The 11,416-nt window shown below is 40.8% G+C and overlaps 1 non-coding gene and 1 pseudogene across 1 annotated transcript; one reads left to right on the top strand and one right to left on the bottom strand.

Moving 5' to 3' along the window:
* The first annotated feature begins 1,959 nt into the window (after positions 1 to 1,959).
* Positions 1,960 to 2,058, top strand: LOC141722679 (small nucleolar RNA R71; annotated as a pseudogene).
* Positions 2,059 to 5,214: 3,156 nt separating this feature from the next.
* On the bottom strand, positions 5,215 to 5,321 carry LOC141721945 (small nucleolar RNA R71). Its single transcript, XR_012574985.1, has one exon. It is a non-coding gene; the product is annotated as a small nucleolar RNA R71 (small nucleolar RNA).
* Positions 5,322 to 11,416: the final 6,095 nt, after the last annotated feature.

Genomic DNA, 11,416 nt, shown 5'->3' with positions numbered 1-11,416 from the left:
ATCCAATTGCTGACTTGAACTCTCTCAGAATTCTTAAAAGCTTTTCCTCATTACTACCTGAAAGGTCAGATGCAATAATAATAGGCAAAGTAGATGCATCACCTAGAAAAGTATACCTTAAATGTTCAGGCAATGGTTTCAGCTCAAGTGCAGGAGCTTCCTCAATAGATGGATTGAGGCGCTTTAGAGATTTGTTCAACTCCTCAAATACAAGAGATTCAAAAGGCATATCTAACCTTCGCTTCCAAGGAGAAGCATTCAAATACTGCAAATGTTCATCACCTTCATCAATTTCACTGTCTGAATTCCCCAACAAGTTCTCTAAGGCATCTAACCATAGCATTTGATCAAGTTCTGAAGTAACCACAGAATCGACCAACTCCACTTTTAAGCACTCCTTATTTTCAGTCAGAAATTTCATGGCATTAAAAACATTGAACGTCACATCCTGATCCAACACTCGCATAGTAAGCTCACCTTTCTGCACATCAATCAAGGTTCGACCAGTAGCCAAGAATGGTCTTCCCAAGATTATGGAAATCTTTTTATCCTCCTCCAAACCAAGAATTATAAAATCAGCAGGAAAGATGAGTTTATCAACCTTGACCAAGACATCCTCCACAATGCCTTGTGGATATGTAATAGATCGATCGGCCAACTGCAAGGTCGTATAAGTAGGCTTTGGATCAGGTAAGCCCAACTTCTTGAAGATTGATAAGGGCATAACATTGATGCTAGCTCCCAAGTCACATAAGCATTTATCAAATGACACTTTTCCAATAGTACATGGAACAGTGAAGCTTCCAGGATCCTTAAGCTTCGGAGGAAACTTCTGTTACAGCACCGCACTGCATTCCTCAATAAGAGCAACTATCTCTAAGTCATCAAGCTTCACTTTCTGAGAGAGAATACCTTTCATAAACTTCACATAACTAGGCATATGTTCAAGAGCTTCAGCGAAAGGTATATTGATATGAAGTTTCTTGAACACCTCCAGAAACTTCTCAAACGGCTTATCTAGCTTTTTCTTCTGAAGATTTTTAGGAAAAGGAGGTGGAGGATAGATTTGTTTCTCCACTGTATTACCCTCAGGAGGAGTGTGTTCCACAGTAGTCTTCCTTGGCTGCTTCCTTCTGCACTTCTTCTTCAGCCAAAACTTCTTCACCCGAAACTTGGAATTTTTCGGGGTTTGCAACCTTCCTAGACCTCAATGTAATTGCCTTAACATGCTCCTTAGCTTCCTTCTTGCCCGGGACTTCAGTGTCACTAGGAAGTGCACCAGGTTGACGGTTTAGCAAAGTATTGGCAATTTGCCCAATATGATTCTCCAAGGTCTTGATAGACACCGCTTGGCTCTTGCACATGAGCCTCAACTCCTCCAATTCAAATTTTTCATTAGATCGTTGTAGCTGTAGTTGTTATCTTGATGCATATTGTGGTTTCTAAAAACTAGGAGGGTTGTATTGCTTTGCTGCATACTGCTGATAAGGCTGCTGTACCGCATTCTGAGTATTGCTCCAGCTAAAGTTAGGATGATTGCTGTTGTTGGGATGATAGGTGGATGGAACTGGTTGCTGCGACCTCTAAAAGTTACTCATAAACTGAGCTGATTCAGTAGAAATAGCGCATTGCTCAGTCTCATGGGCACCTGCACAAAGCTCATAAATACTAGTGATCTGATTAACTCCATAATTAGCTAAAGAATCCACCTTCACCGACAAAGCCATAAGCTGAGCAGCTTTAGTAGTAGCTGCATCTACCTCCAGAATCTTTACTACCTTGCCCTGAGGTAGTCTCTGAGTTGGGTTCTATTATTCATTAGAAGCCATCAGTTTAATCAATTCGTAAGATTTATCATAGCTTTTAGCCCATAAGGCTCCTCCTGATACTGCATCAAGCATGGGTCTAGAAGTAAAAACCAATCCATTATAAGAGTAGTTAATTATCATCCAGTCAGGCATCCCATGGTGAGGACATTTTCTAAGCATCTCCTTGTAGGGATCCCAAGCCTCACATAAAGATTCTCCAGATTTCTGAGCAAATTGAATAAGTGCGTTTTTTATTGCAGCAGTCTTCGCCATAGGAAATTTTGAGCAAGATCCTCCCATTTGGTGATAGACCCTGGTGGTAGAGAATGTAACCAACATTTAGCTTTATCCCGCAGAGAGAATGGGAAAAGCCTCAACTTAATAGCATCTTCTAAAACTCCATTTAATTTGAAAGTATCGCAGATCTCGATGAAATCTCTGATGTGCATCTGGGGTCTTCTATCCGAGAAACCCTAAACTGAACTGAGTTCTGTATCATCTGAATCGTGCTAGACTTGATCTCAAAGGTATTAGCCGAGATGGATGGTCAGACAATGCTAGACTGAATATCATTAATTATCGGTTAAGAGTAATCCATCAAAGCCTTCGTATTCACTTCTGGTTCTCCCATTGCAATAAGAGCTTCTTCTTCAACTTTCTCCTCGACAAGAACTTCCTCAAAAACTTCCTTAGCTACTACAACTTCTTCCTCAGCTTGATCCAGTGTTCTCTTATGAGATCGAGAACGCGTATGCATACACGATCGCTAGAGTACCTGAAACACGACAAGGAAATAAGTAAGTAATAATGTCCGAGTCAATGAACTTTAACGACCACTGATGACAAACACATAAACTAAAAATTAACACCGAGTCCTCGTCAGTGGCGCCAAAAACTTGTGAGGATAAAAACACGCGCTAATACTCACGCAAGTATACGTGATCGCAAGTAACATAAATTATTTCTAGTTCGTTCCCACAGAGACTGGTTTAGATTAATTTCAATCAATGAACTTATGAAACAATGGTATGGTTATTATTCAATGCTAAGATGATTAACAAATAGAGATTGTTTATAACTACGATTAACTAAGAGATTATACTAAAGAACATTAACAAAGAGATTTAAAGGGATTGATTACTATATAACACAAACATAGGATTCTAGTTTCATTACTACTTCATTCAATAGCCTTTTTGTTCTCAACCTTAGCATGCAATGGCGATGACACTAATCAGATAACACGAAACTAGTAAACGCCAACTTTCGTTGTACGATTACTGTTGAGTGACATTTATGACACTTTATAACGCTCCATTAAGCTTTGAATTGGTTTATTTGTACTCAAGTTGTTGGTGTATTAATGTGTTTTCTAGTGTTTTTGTATTTCAGGCATTAATCCGGAATTCATGTGAATTAGCATTATTTTAGTTCTAATTTGGTGTTAGGATGGTGTCCAAGGAATAAAGCTCGGGAAACCAACTCCTTGCAGCAAGAAAAGAAAGAAATCGGAATTTTATCCAGGAGGCCAGCGCGCCCGCGTTGTCATAACGCGCGCCCGCGCCCAAACTTCAGAGACACAGCGCGCCCGCGCTGATCAAGCGCGCGGTCGCGCTGAGTCGGGATGTTAAAATCCTGATTCTACTTGGCTTCTGATTGGATGATTTTTACTTTGCATGGGATGGTATGTATACTTAAATAAAATATGTTTTTCAAGAGAGAGACGTAACGAAGCTTAAGGAGAAGACAACAAGAAGACCTATAGCACAATTCAACAAAGGAGAAGAAGATCTAGTTTATTCTTATGAATCTTTGTTCTAAGTTATAATCTTGGATGCTCGTTTCCTGTTTTGTTGAACCTAATACTCTGGAATTCATACTTTGTTTATAAAGACTACGTTTGTTATACCATTCTTTCATCAGAACCCACGTTGATGATGAATCCGATTATGAGCTAATTGTTATCGTGGGGTTCTAGCGGATTTATTTATGGATTTCTTTAGTTAATTTGTTTCGATGCCTTAGTGTATGGTGATTGTATGATAACCTAGTATTGGTTGTGCTTATTCATCTTATGAGCGTCGCGAACTTATAAGATAGCGTGTTAATCTTTAATAAAGCGAAAGTGAATTTAAGGGTATAGAACTTTCCATGCTAGCATAGGTTCATGTGTTATTGTTATGCATGATTCATAGGTAATTTTAACCATCTAAATTGACCTATGTAATCACAATAGATAACTTGTGCATTAAACCGTTATGTTGTCAAATTCTACAGACATATAGGGTCTCAATATAATTGGTGTATATTCAGCTTCTATCTCTTTTGTGGATATCTGGTAGTATGGTATTTGTGCAACAAAAGTTGGCATTTATTAGTTTTGTGTTATCTGATTAGTGTCATCGCCATTACATGCTAAGGTTAAGAACGAAAAGGCTATTGAATGAAGTACTTAATGAAGTTAGAATCCCATGTCTGTATTATATATTATTAAACTCTCTTTACTCTCTTTAGTTAATGTTGTCTAGCATAATTCATAATAGTTAATCGTAGTATAATCAAAACCCAAATTGTTATTCATCTTAGCATTTAATAATAGCCATATCATTATTGCATACGTGCATAAATTACAAAGTTAACCTAAACCTGTCCCTGTGGGAACGAATCTGATTTATATCTTATTTTACTTGTGATTGCGTATACTTGCGTAAATTTTAGCGGGAGTTTAGCGACCAACAAGTTTTTGGCATCGCTACCGGGGAATGGTGTTAACTTTTAGTTTATGTGTTTGTCATCAGTGATCGTTAAAGTTCATTGACACGGACATTGTTACTTACTTACTCTTTTCCTTGTCGTGTTTCAGGTACTCTAGCGAGCGAGTATGCATACATGTTCGCGGGCTCGTAAGAGAACTCTGGATCAAGCCGAGGAAGAAGCTGTAGTGATTCGAAGAGAAGTTTTTGAGGATGAAGAGAAAGTAGAAGAAGAGAAAGTCGAGGAACCAGCTTTAGTAGTGATGGGAGATCAAGCAGAAAATCCTAAGGCTCTGATGGACTATTCTTAGCCTAAGATCAATGATATTCAGTCAAACATCATCAGACCAGCCATCTCGACTAACACTTTTGAGATCAAGTCGAGCATGATTCAGATGATACAGAACTCAGTTCAGTTTGGGGTTTCTCCTACAGAAGACCCCAACATGCACATCAGGGATTTCATCGATATCTGTGACACTTTTAAGTTCAATGGTGTGACTAAAGATGCTATCAAGCTGCGACTATTCCCATTCTCTCTGAGGGATAAAGAAAAGTGTTGGTTACATTCTCTACCACCAGGGTCTATCACCAAATGGGAGGATCTTGCTCAAAAGTTTCTCACTAAATTCTTTCCTATGGCGAAGACTGCTGTAATCAGGAATGCTCTTACTCAGCTTGCTCAGCAAATTGGAGAATCTCTGTGTGAGGCTTAGGATCGATACAAGGAGATGCTAAGGAAGTGCCCACACCTTGGCATGCCTGATTTGATGATTATAAACTGTTTCTACAATGGTTTAGGCACTCAGTCTAGACTTATGCTCGATGCAGCATCTGATGGAGCCTTATGGGCCAAAAGCTATAATGAAGATTATGAGTTGATTGAGCTCATGGAAGCTAATGAATACCAGAATCCTACGCAAAGAATGATAAAAGGCAATGTCACAGGAATTCTGGAAGTGGATACATCTACTGCTATAGCTGCTCAACTTCAAGCTTTGACGTTGAAAGTGGACTCTTTGGCTAATTAGGGAGTTAATCAAATCACTAGTGTTTGTGAGCTTTGTGCGGGGGCACATGAAACTGAGCAGTGTACTATTTCTAGCGAATTGGCTCAATTTGTGAGTAACTTTCAGAGATCACAGCAACAAGCTCCATCCACTTATCATCCAAATAACCGCAATCATCCTAACTTTAGTTGGAGTAACAATTAGAATGCGGTGTAATAATCTTATCAGCCATATACAGCAAAGTAGTATAATTCTCCTGGTTTTCAGCAACCGTAATATGCCCCTAGGCAATAACTTCAACTTCAGCAGTTACCGCAAGCTAATGAAAAATCTGAATTGGAGGAGTTGAGGCTCATGTGCAAGAGCCAAGCTGTGTCTATCAAGACCTTGGAGAATCAGATTGGGAAAATTGCTAATGCATTAATGAATCGTCAAGATGGCACACTTCCGAGCGATACTGAAGTGCCAGGAAAGAAGGAAGCTAAGAAGCATGTGAAGGCAATTACATGGAGGTCTGGTAAGGTTGCAAATCCTGAAAAAGCTGAGACTCCGGAATCTGAAGTTGAGGCTGAAGAAGAAGAAGTGCAGAAGTGGAACCAAGGAAGACTACTGTTGAGTACACTTCTCATGAGGGTAATACAGGGGAGAAACAGATCTATCATCCACCTCTTTTTCCTAAGAGGCTGCAGAAGAAAAGGCTGGATAAGCAGTTTGAGAAGTTTCTGGAGGTGTTCAAGAAACTTCATATCAACATACCTTTCGTTGAAGCTCTTGAACAAATGCCTAGTTACGCAAAGTTCATGAAAGGTATTCTCTCTAGGAAGGTGAAGCTTGATGACTTAGAGACCATTGCTCTCACGGAGGAATGCAGTGCTGTGCTACAACAGAAGTTGCCTCCAAAGCTTAAAGATCCTGAAAGCTTCACTATTCCTTGTATAATTGGAAAGGTGTCATTTGAAAAGTGTTTATGTGACTTGGGAGCTAGCATCAATCTGATGCCTTTGTCAATCTTCAAGAAGTTGGATTATCCTGATCCAAAGCCTACTTATATGACTTTGCAGTTGGCTGATGGTTCTATTACATATCTGTGAGGTATTGTGGAGGATATCTTGGTCAAGGTGGATAAACTCATCTTTCCTGCTGATTTTGTAATTCTTGATTTCGACGAGAATAAGAAAATTCCCATAATCTTGGGAAGACCTATCTTGGCTACAGGCCGAACCTTGATAGATGTGCCAAAAGGTGAGCTCACCATGCGAGTGATGGATCGGGATGTAACTTTTAATGTGTTCAATGCCATGAAGTTCCCTACGGAAAATGAGGAGTGCTTAAAAGTGGAGTTGGTTGATTATGTGGTTACTTCAGAACTTGATCAATTGCTAAGGTCTGATGCCTTTGAGAAGGCCTTATTGGGGAATTCCAATAGTGAAGATGATGAAAGGGATGAGCAGTTGCAATTTCTGAATGCTTCTCCCTGGAAGAGAAAGATTGATATGCCTTTTGAATCTCTGGGAATGGAGGAGTTGAACAAAGCTCCTAAGCGCCTCAAGCCATCTATTGAGGAAGCCCCCTACTCCTGAGCTTAAGTCTTTAGCTGAACATTTGAGGTATGCATTTTTAGGTGATGCATCTACTCTTCCTGTTATTATTGTGTCTAACCTTTCAGATAGCGACGAGGAGAAGCTTTTTAGAATTCTTAGAGAATTCAAATCGGCAATTGGGTGGACTATAATAGATATCATGAGAATCAACCCTTCTTATTATATGCATAAAATTCTGCTAGAGGAAGGTCGAAAGCCTACTGTTGAGTACCAAAGAAGGTTAAACCCTATCATGAAGGAAGTATGAAGAAGGAAATTCTTAAGTGGCTGGATGCAGGGATCATCTATCCCATTTTTGACAGTTCTTGGGTGAGTTCGGTTTAGTGTGTACCAAAGAAAGGAGGTATCACTGTGGTCGCTAATGAGAAGAACGGGCTCATTCCTACTCGAACATTCACGGGGTGGAGAGTTTGCATGGATTACAGGAAGCTGAACAAGGGAACAAGAAAAGATCACTTCCCTTTGCCATTTATTGATTAGATGCTTGACAGATTGGCTGGGCATGAGCACTACTGTCTTCTGGATGTTTATTCGGGTTATAGTTAAATTTTCATTGCTTTAGAAGATCAGGAGAAGACTACTTTCACGTGTCCATTTGGTACTTTCACCTTTCGAAGGGTTTCTTTGGGGTTATGTGGAGCATCGACCACATTTCAGAGATATATGATGGCTATCTTCTCTAATATGATTGGTTAGAATGTGGAGGTGTTCATGGATGATTTCTCTATGTTTGGTGATTCATTTGATGAGTGCTTGCAGAATCTAGGCAACGTTCTCAAGAGGTGTGTTGAGACCAATTTGGTTTTTAATTGGGAGAAATGTCACTTTATGGTGCGACAGGGCATTATTCTTGGGCACAAGGACCCTAGAAAGGGTCTTGAGGTGGACAAAGCCAAAGTGGGGGTCATCGAGAATCTTCCCCCACCAATTTCTGTTAAGGGAGCTCGTAGTTTCTTGGTCATGCGGGCTTCTACAGGAGGTTCATCAAGGACTTCTCAAAAATTTCTAAACTTTTGTGCAATCTTCTAGAAAAGGATGTCCCGTTTAAGTTCACTGACGAGTTCGTGGCTGCTTTTAAGTTCTTAAAGAAGAGCTTAATCACGGCACCTGTCATAACTGCACCTGATTGGAGTGAATCTTTTGAGATGATGTGCGAAGCAAGTGACTATGCAGTTGGAGCAGTTCTTGGGCAGAGAAAGAACAACATATATCATGTGGTGTACTCTGCTAGCAAGACCCTAAATGGTGCTCAACTGAATTATACTACTACGGAGAAAGAACTTTTGGCTATCGTCTATGGTTTTGAGAAATTTCAATCTTATCTACTTGGGATAAAGGTGACAGTTTTCACTGATCACGCTACAATTCGATATCTCGTCTCGAAGAAGGACTCGAAGCCTATATTGATCAAATGGGTTATTTTACTCCAGGAGTTTGAATTAGAGATCAAGGATAGAAAAGGGACTGAAAATCAAGTCACTAATCATCTCTCGCGTTTAGAGGATCCAATCGCAACTTCACAAGATAAGACATTAATAAATGAGTATTTTCCCGATGAGCAGCTGTTTGGAGTGCAAGAGAAAGAACCGTGGTGTGTAGATATTGTGAACTACCTTGTGAGTAATATCTTGCCTCCCGACTTGTCATACGCTCAAAGGAAGAAGTTTCTGCATGAAGTGAACTGTATATGTGGGATGAGTCATTTCTATTTCGACAAGAAGCTGACCAAATCATCAGGAGATGTATTTGTATAGCGAAACGGGGGGGATCTTGCGAGATTTCCACTCAACGGCTTATGGAGGACACTATGGTGGAGAAAAGACAACAGCTCGTATTCTTCAAGCATGTTTCTTTTGGCCGACTTTGTTTAAAGATGCTCATCAGTTTGTTTTGAAATGTGATTGATGTCAACGTGTGAATAATATGTCCAAGAGGGTTGAGATGCCTCTTAATGTGCTTCTCGAGGTTGAAGTCGTCGATGTTTGGGGAATTGACTTCATGGGGCCATTTGTCTCATCGTGTAACAATCAGTATATCTTGTTGGCGGTTGATTATGTGTCGAAATGGGTTGAGGTTAAGGCGTTGCTAATGAACGATGCGAAAGTAGTGCTTAATTTTCTTCACAAGCAGATATTCACAAGATTTGGAACTCCAAGAGTCATAATCAATGATGAGGGGTCGCATTTTTACAATCGCAAGTTCACTGCTATGATGCAAAGATATAATGTGAATCATCGTATCGCTACGGTGTATCATCCTCAGACGAATGGTCAAGCTGAGGTATCTAATAGGGAGATCAAGCGCATTTTGGAGAAAGTTGTGTGTCCATCTAGAAAAGATTGGTCTTTGAAGCTTGACGAAGCTGTTTGGGCATATAGAACAGCACACAAGACTCCGTTGGGAATGTCACCGTTTCAGTTGGTTTATGGTAAGGGGTGTCATTTGCCGGTGGAGCTAGAGCGTAAAGCGTATTGGGCTTTGAAGAAGTTGAATCTTGATTTGAATGCAGCTGGAAAGAAGAGGATGCTTCAATTGAACAAACTCGACGAGTTTCGACTTCAAGCATATGAAAACAACAAAATGTATAAGGAGAAAGTCAAGAGGTGGCATGATAGGGGTCTAGTGCTCAAATCATTTATGTCGGGGCAACAAGTTCTCTTGTTCAACTCTCGTCTCCGTTTTTTTCTTGGAAAGTTGAAGTCAAGGTGGTCAGGGCCGTTTGTTGTCAAAACTGTATTTCCACATGGAGCGGTGGAGATTTTTGAGAATGATCCGGGCCAAGCATTCAAGGTAAATTGTCAGAGGTTGAAGCATTACTATGGCGACACGGCAAACCATGAGGTGGTTAGTGCCATTTTGTTGTCCGTTTGATCTCGCATTTTTACGTTAAACTAACGACATAAAGCAAGCGCTTCTTGGGAGGCAACCCAAGCTTATTGTACATTAGTAGGTAGAGGAAGCAAGAAGAAAAGCGAAAAACACAAAAAAATCAGAAAAACACAAAATTTCAGGGCCAACTTCAGAAGCTGAGCGCGCCCGCGCTGATCTAGCGCGTGCCCGCGCTGGAATTCCAAAAACCAGGTACGCCCGCACTGTTCTAAAGCGCGGCCATGCCGGGGTCCCGATTCAGAAAAAAAGGCCGTTGTGAAGAGAAAATCGAGGACTTCTTTTAAAAATCAATTTCTACCCGAATTTTACTCTTCCACGTCCCAAATTTCCCTCTCCAAATCAGAACCATTATTCCCACTATTCCCATAATCAATTTTCACTTATATTCCATATCTAATTCTCTTCTCACCTCTTATATATACATACACTTATACACAAACTTCTCCACCATTTCTCAAATTCTTTAACAGAATTCTCTCTCAAACACTTATCTTTTATTCTCTCTTATTCAATTCCAGTGGCACCCAAGAGACAAAGAACTCAAGTAAGCAACACCACTGATTCTTCGAGTGCAGGTGGTATGAGGCCGAGGTTTTCGACTCCCGAGGCTGAAGCAGAGTATACGAGGCTTCTCTCGAAGCCTATATCAAAGGAGCGAGGTTTTCTGCCATCGGGGAAGGATGGTAAGTTGCTTTTTGTGAGGCACCTGCTGTTGTGTACATGAGTGTTGTTCATGAGTTCTATGTTAATGCAAAGGCGGAGAAGAATGGTTTCACTGTGGTTAGGGGGATGACGGTGGAGTACAGTGTTGATGCGATAAGGAGGGTGATTGAGCAGCCCGCGAGGAAGCCCGGTTAGGACACCTAGAACGATAAGACTCCGGAGGATTTTGATTTGGATTTGATAGTTGCTACTCTGTGTGTGCCTGAAACTCATTGGAAGTTCAAGAGGGGCATGACTGATTATGCCACATTCCCTGCGTCGAGCATGAACAGGTTTGCTCGTGCATGGAATGCGTTTATCTGTGCTAACATCATGTCATCTTCTCATGTGCATGATGTGACTGTGGAGCGTGCACGACTATTATCGGGGATTCTTCAGGGTGACTATGTGGACCTTGGGAAGGTGATCTATCAGGGTATTCTGAGATTCTTGAGAGAGAGTACTACGGTTTCTATACCCCATGCGTCCATTGTGACGAAGCTGTGTGTGGCAGTTGGTGTTCATTGGCCAGCACACGAGCAGCTCCAGATTCCGAGTGCTCTGATTGACAGCACCATTTTGGCTACGATGCACGAGTGGGATGGAGGCAAGCCTGATTTGAAGGGGCTTGGTTATTCTTTTGACCATCTGCT

This window comes from Apium graveolens, chromosome 4 (genome assembly GCF_009905375.1).
Source record: "Apium graveolens cultivar Ventura chromosome 4, ASM990537v1, whole genome shotgun sequence".
Lineage (NCBI taxonomy): Eukaryota > Viridiplantae > Streptophyta > Magnoliopsida > Apiales > Apiaceae > Apium > Apium graveolens.
The sequence above is the reverse complement of the archived record's forward strand: the minus strand, read 5'-3'. Positions and strand labels throughout refer to the sequence as shown.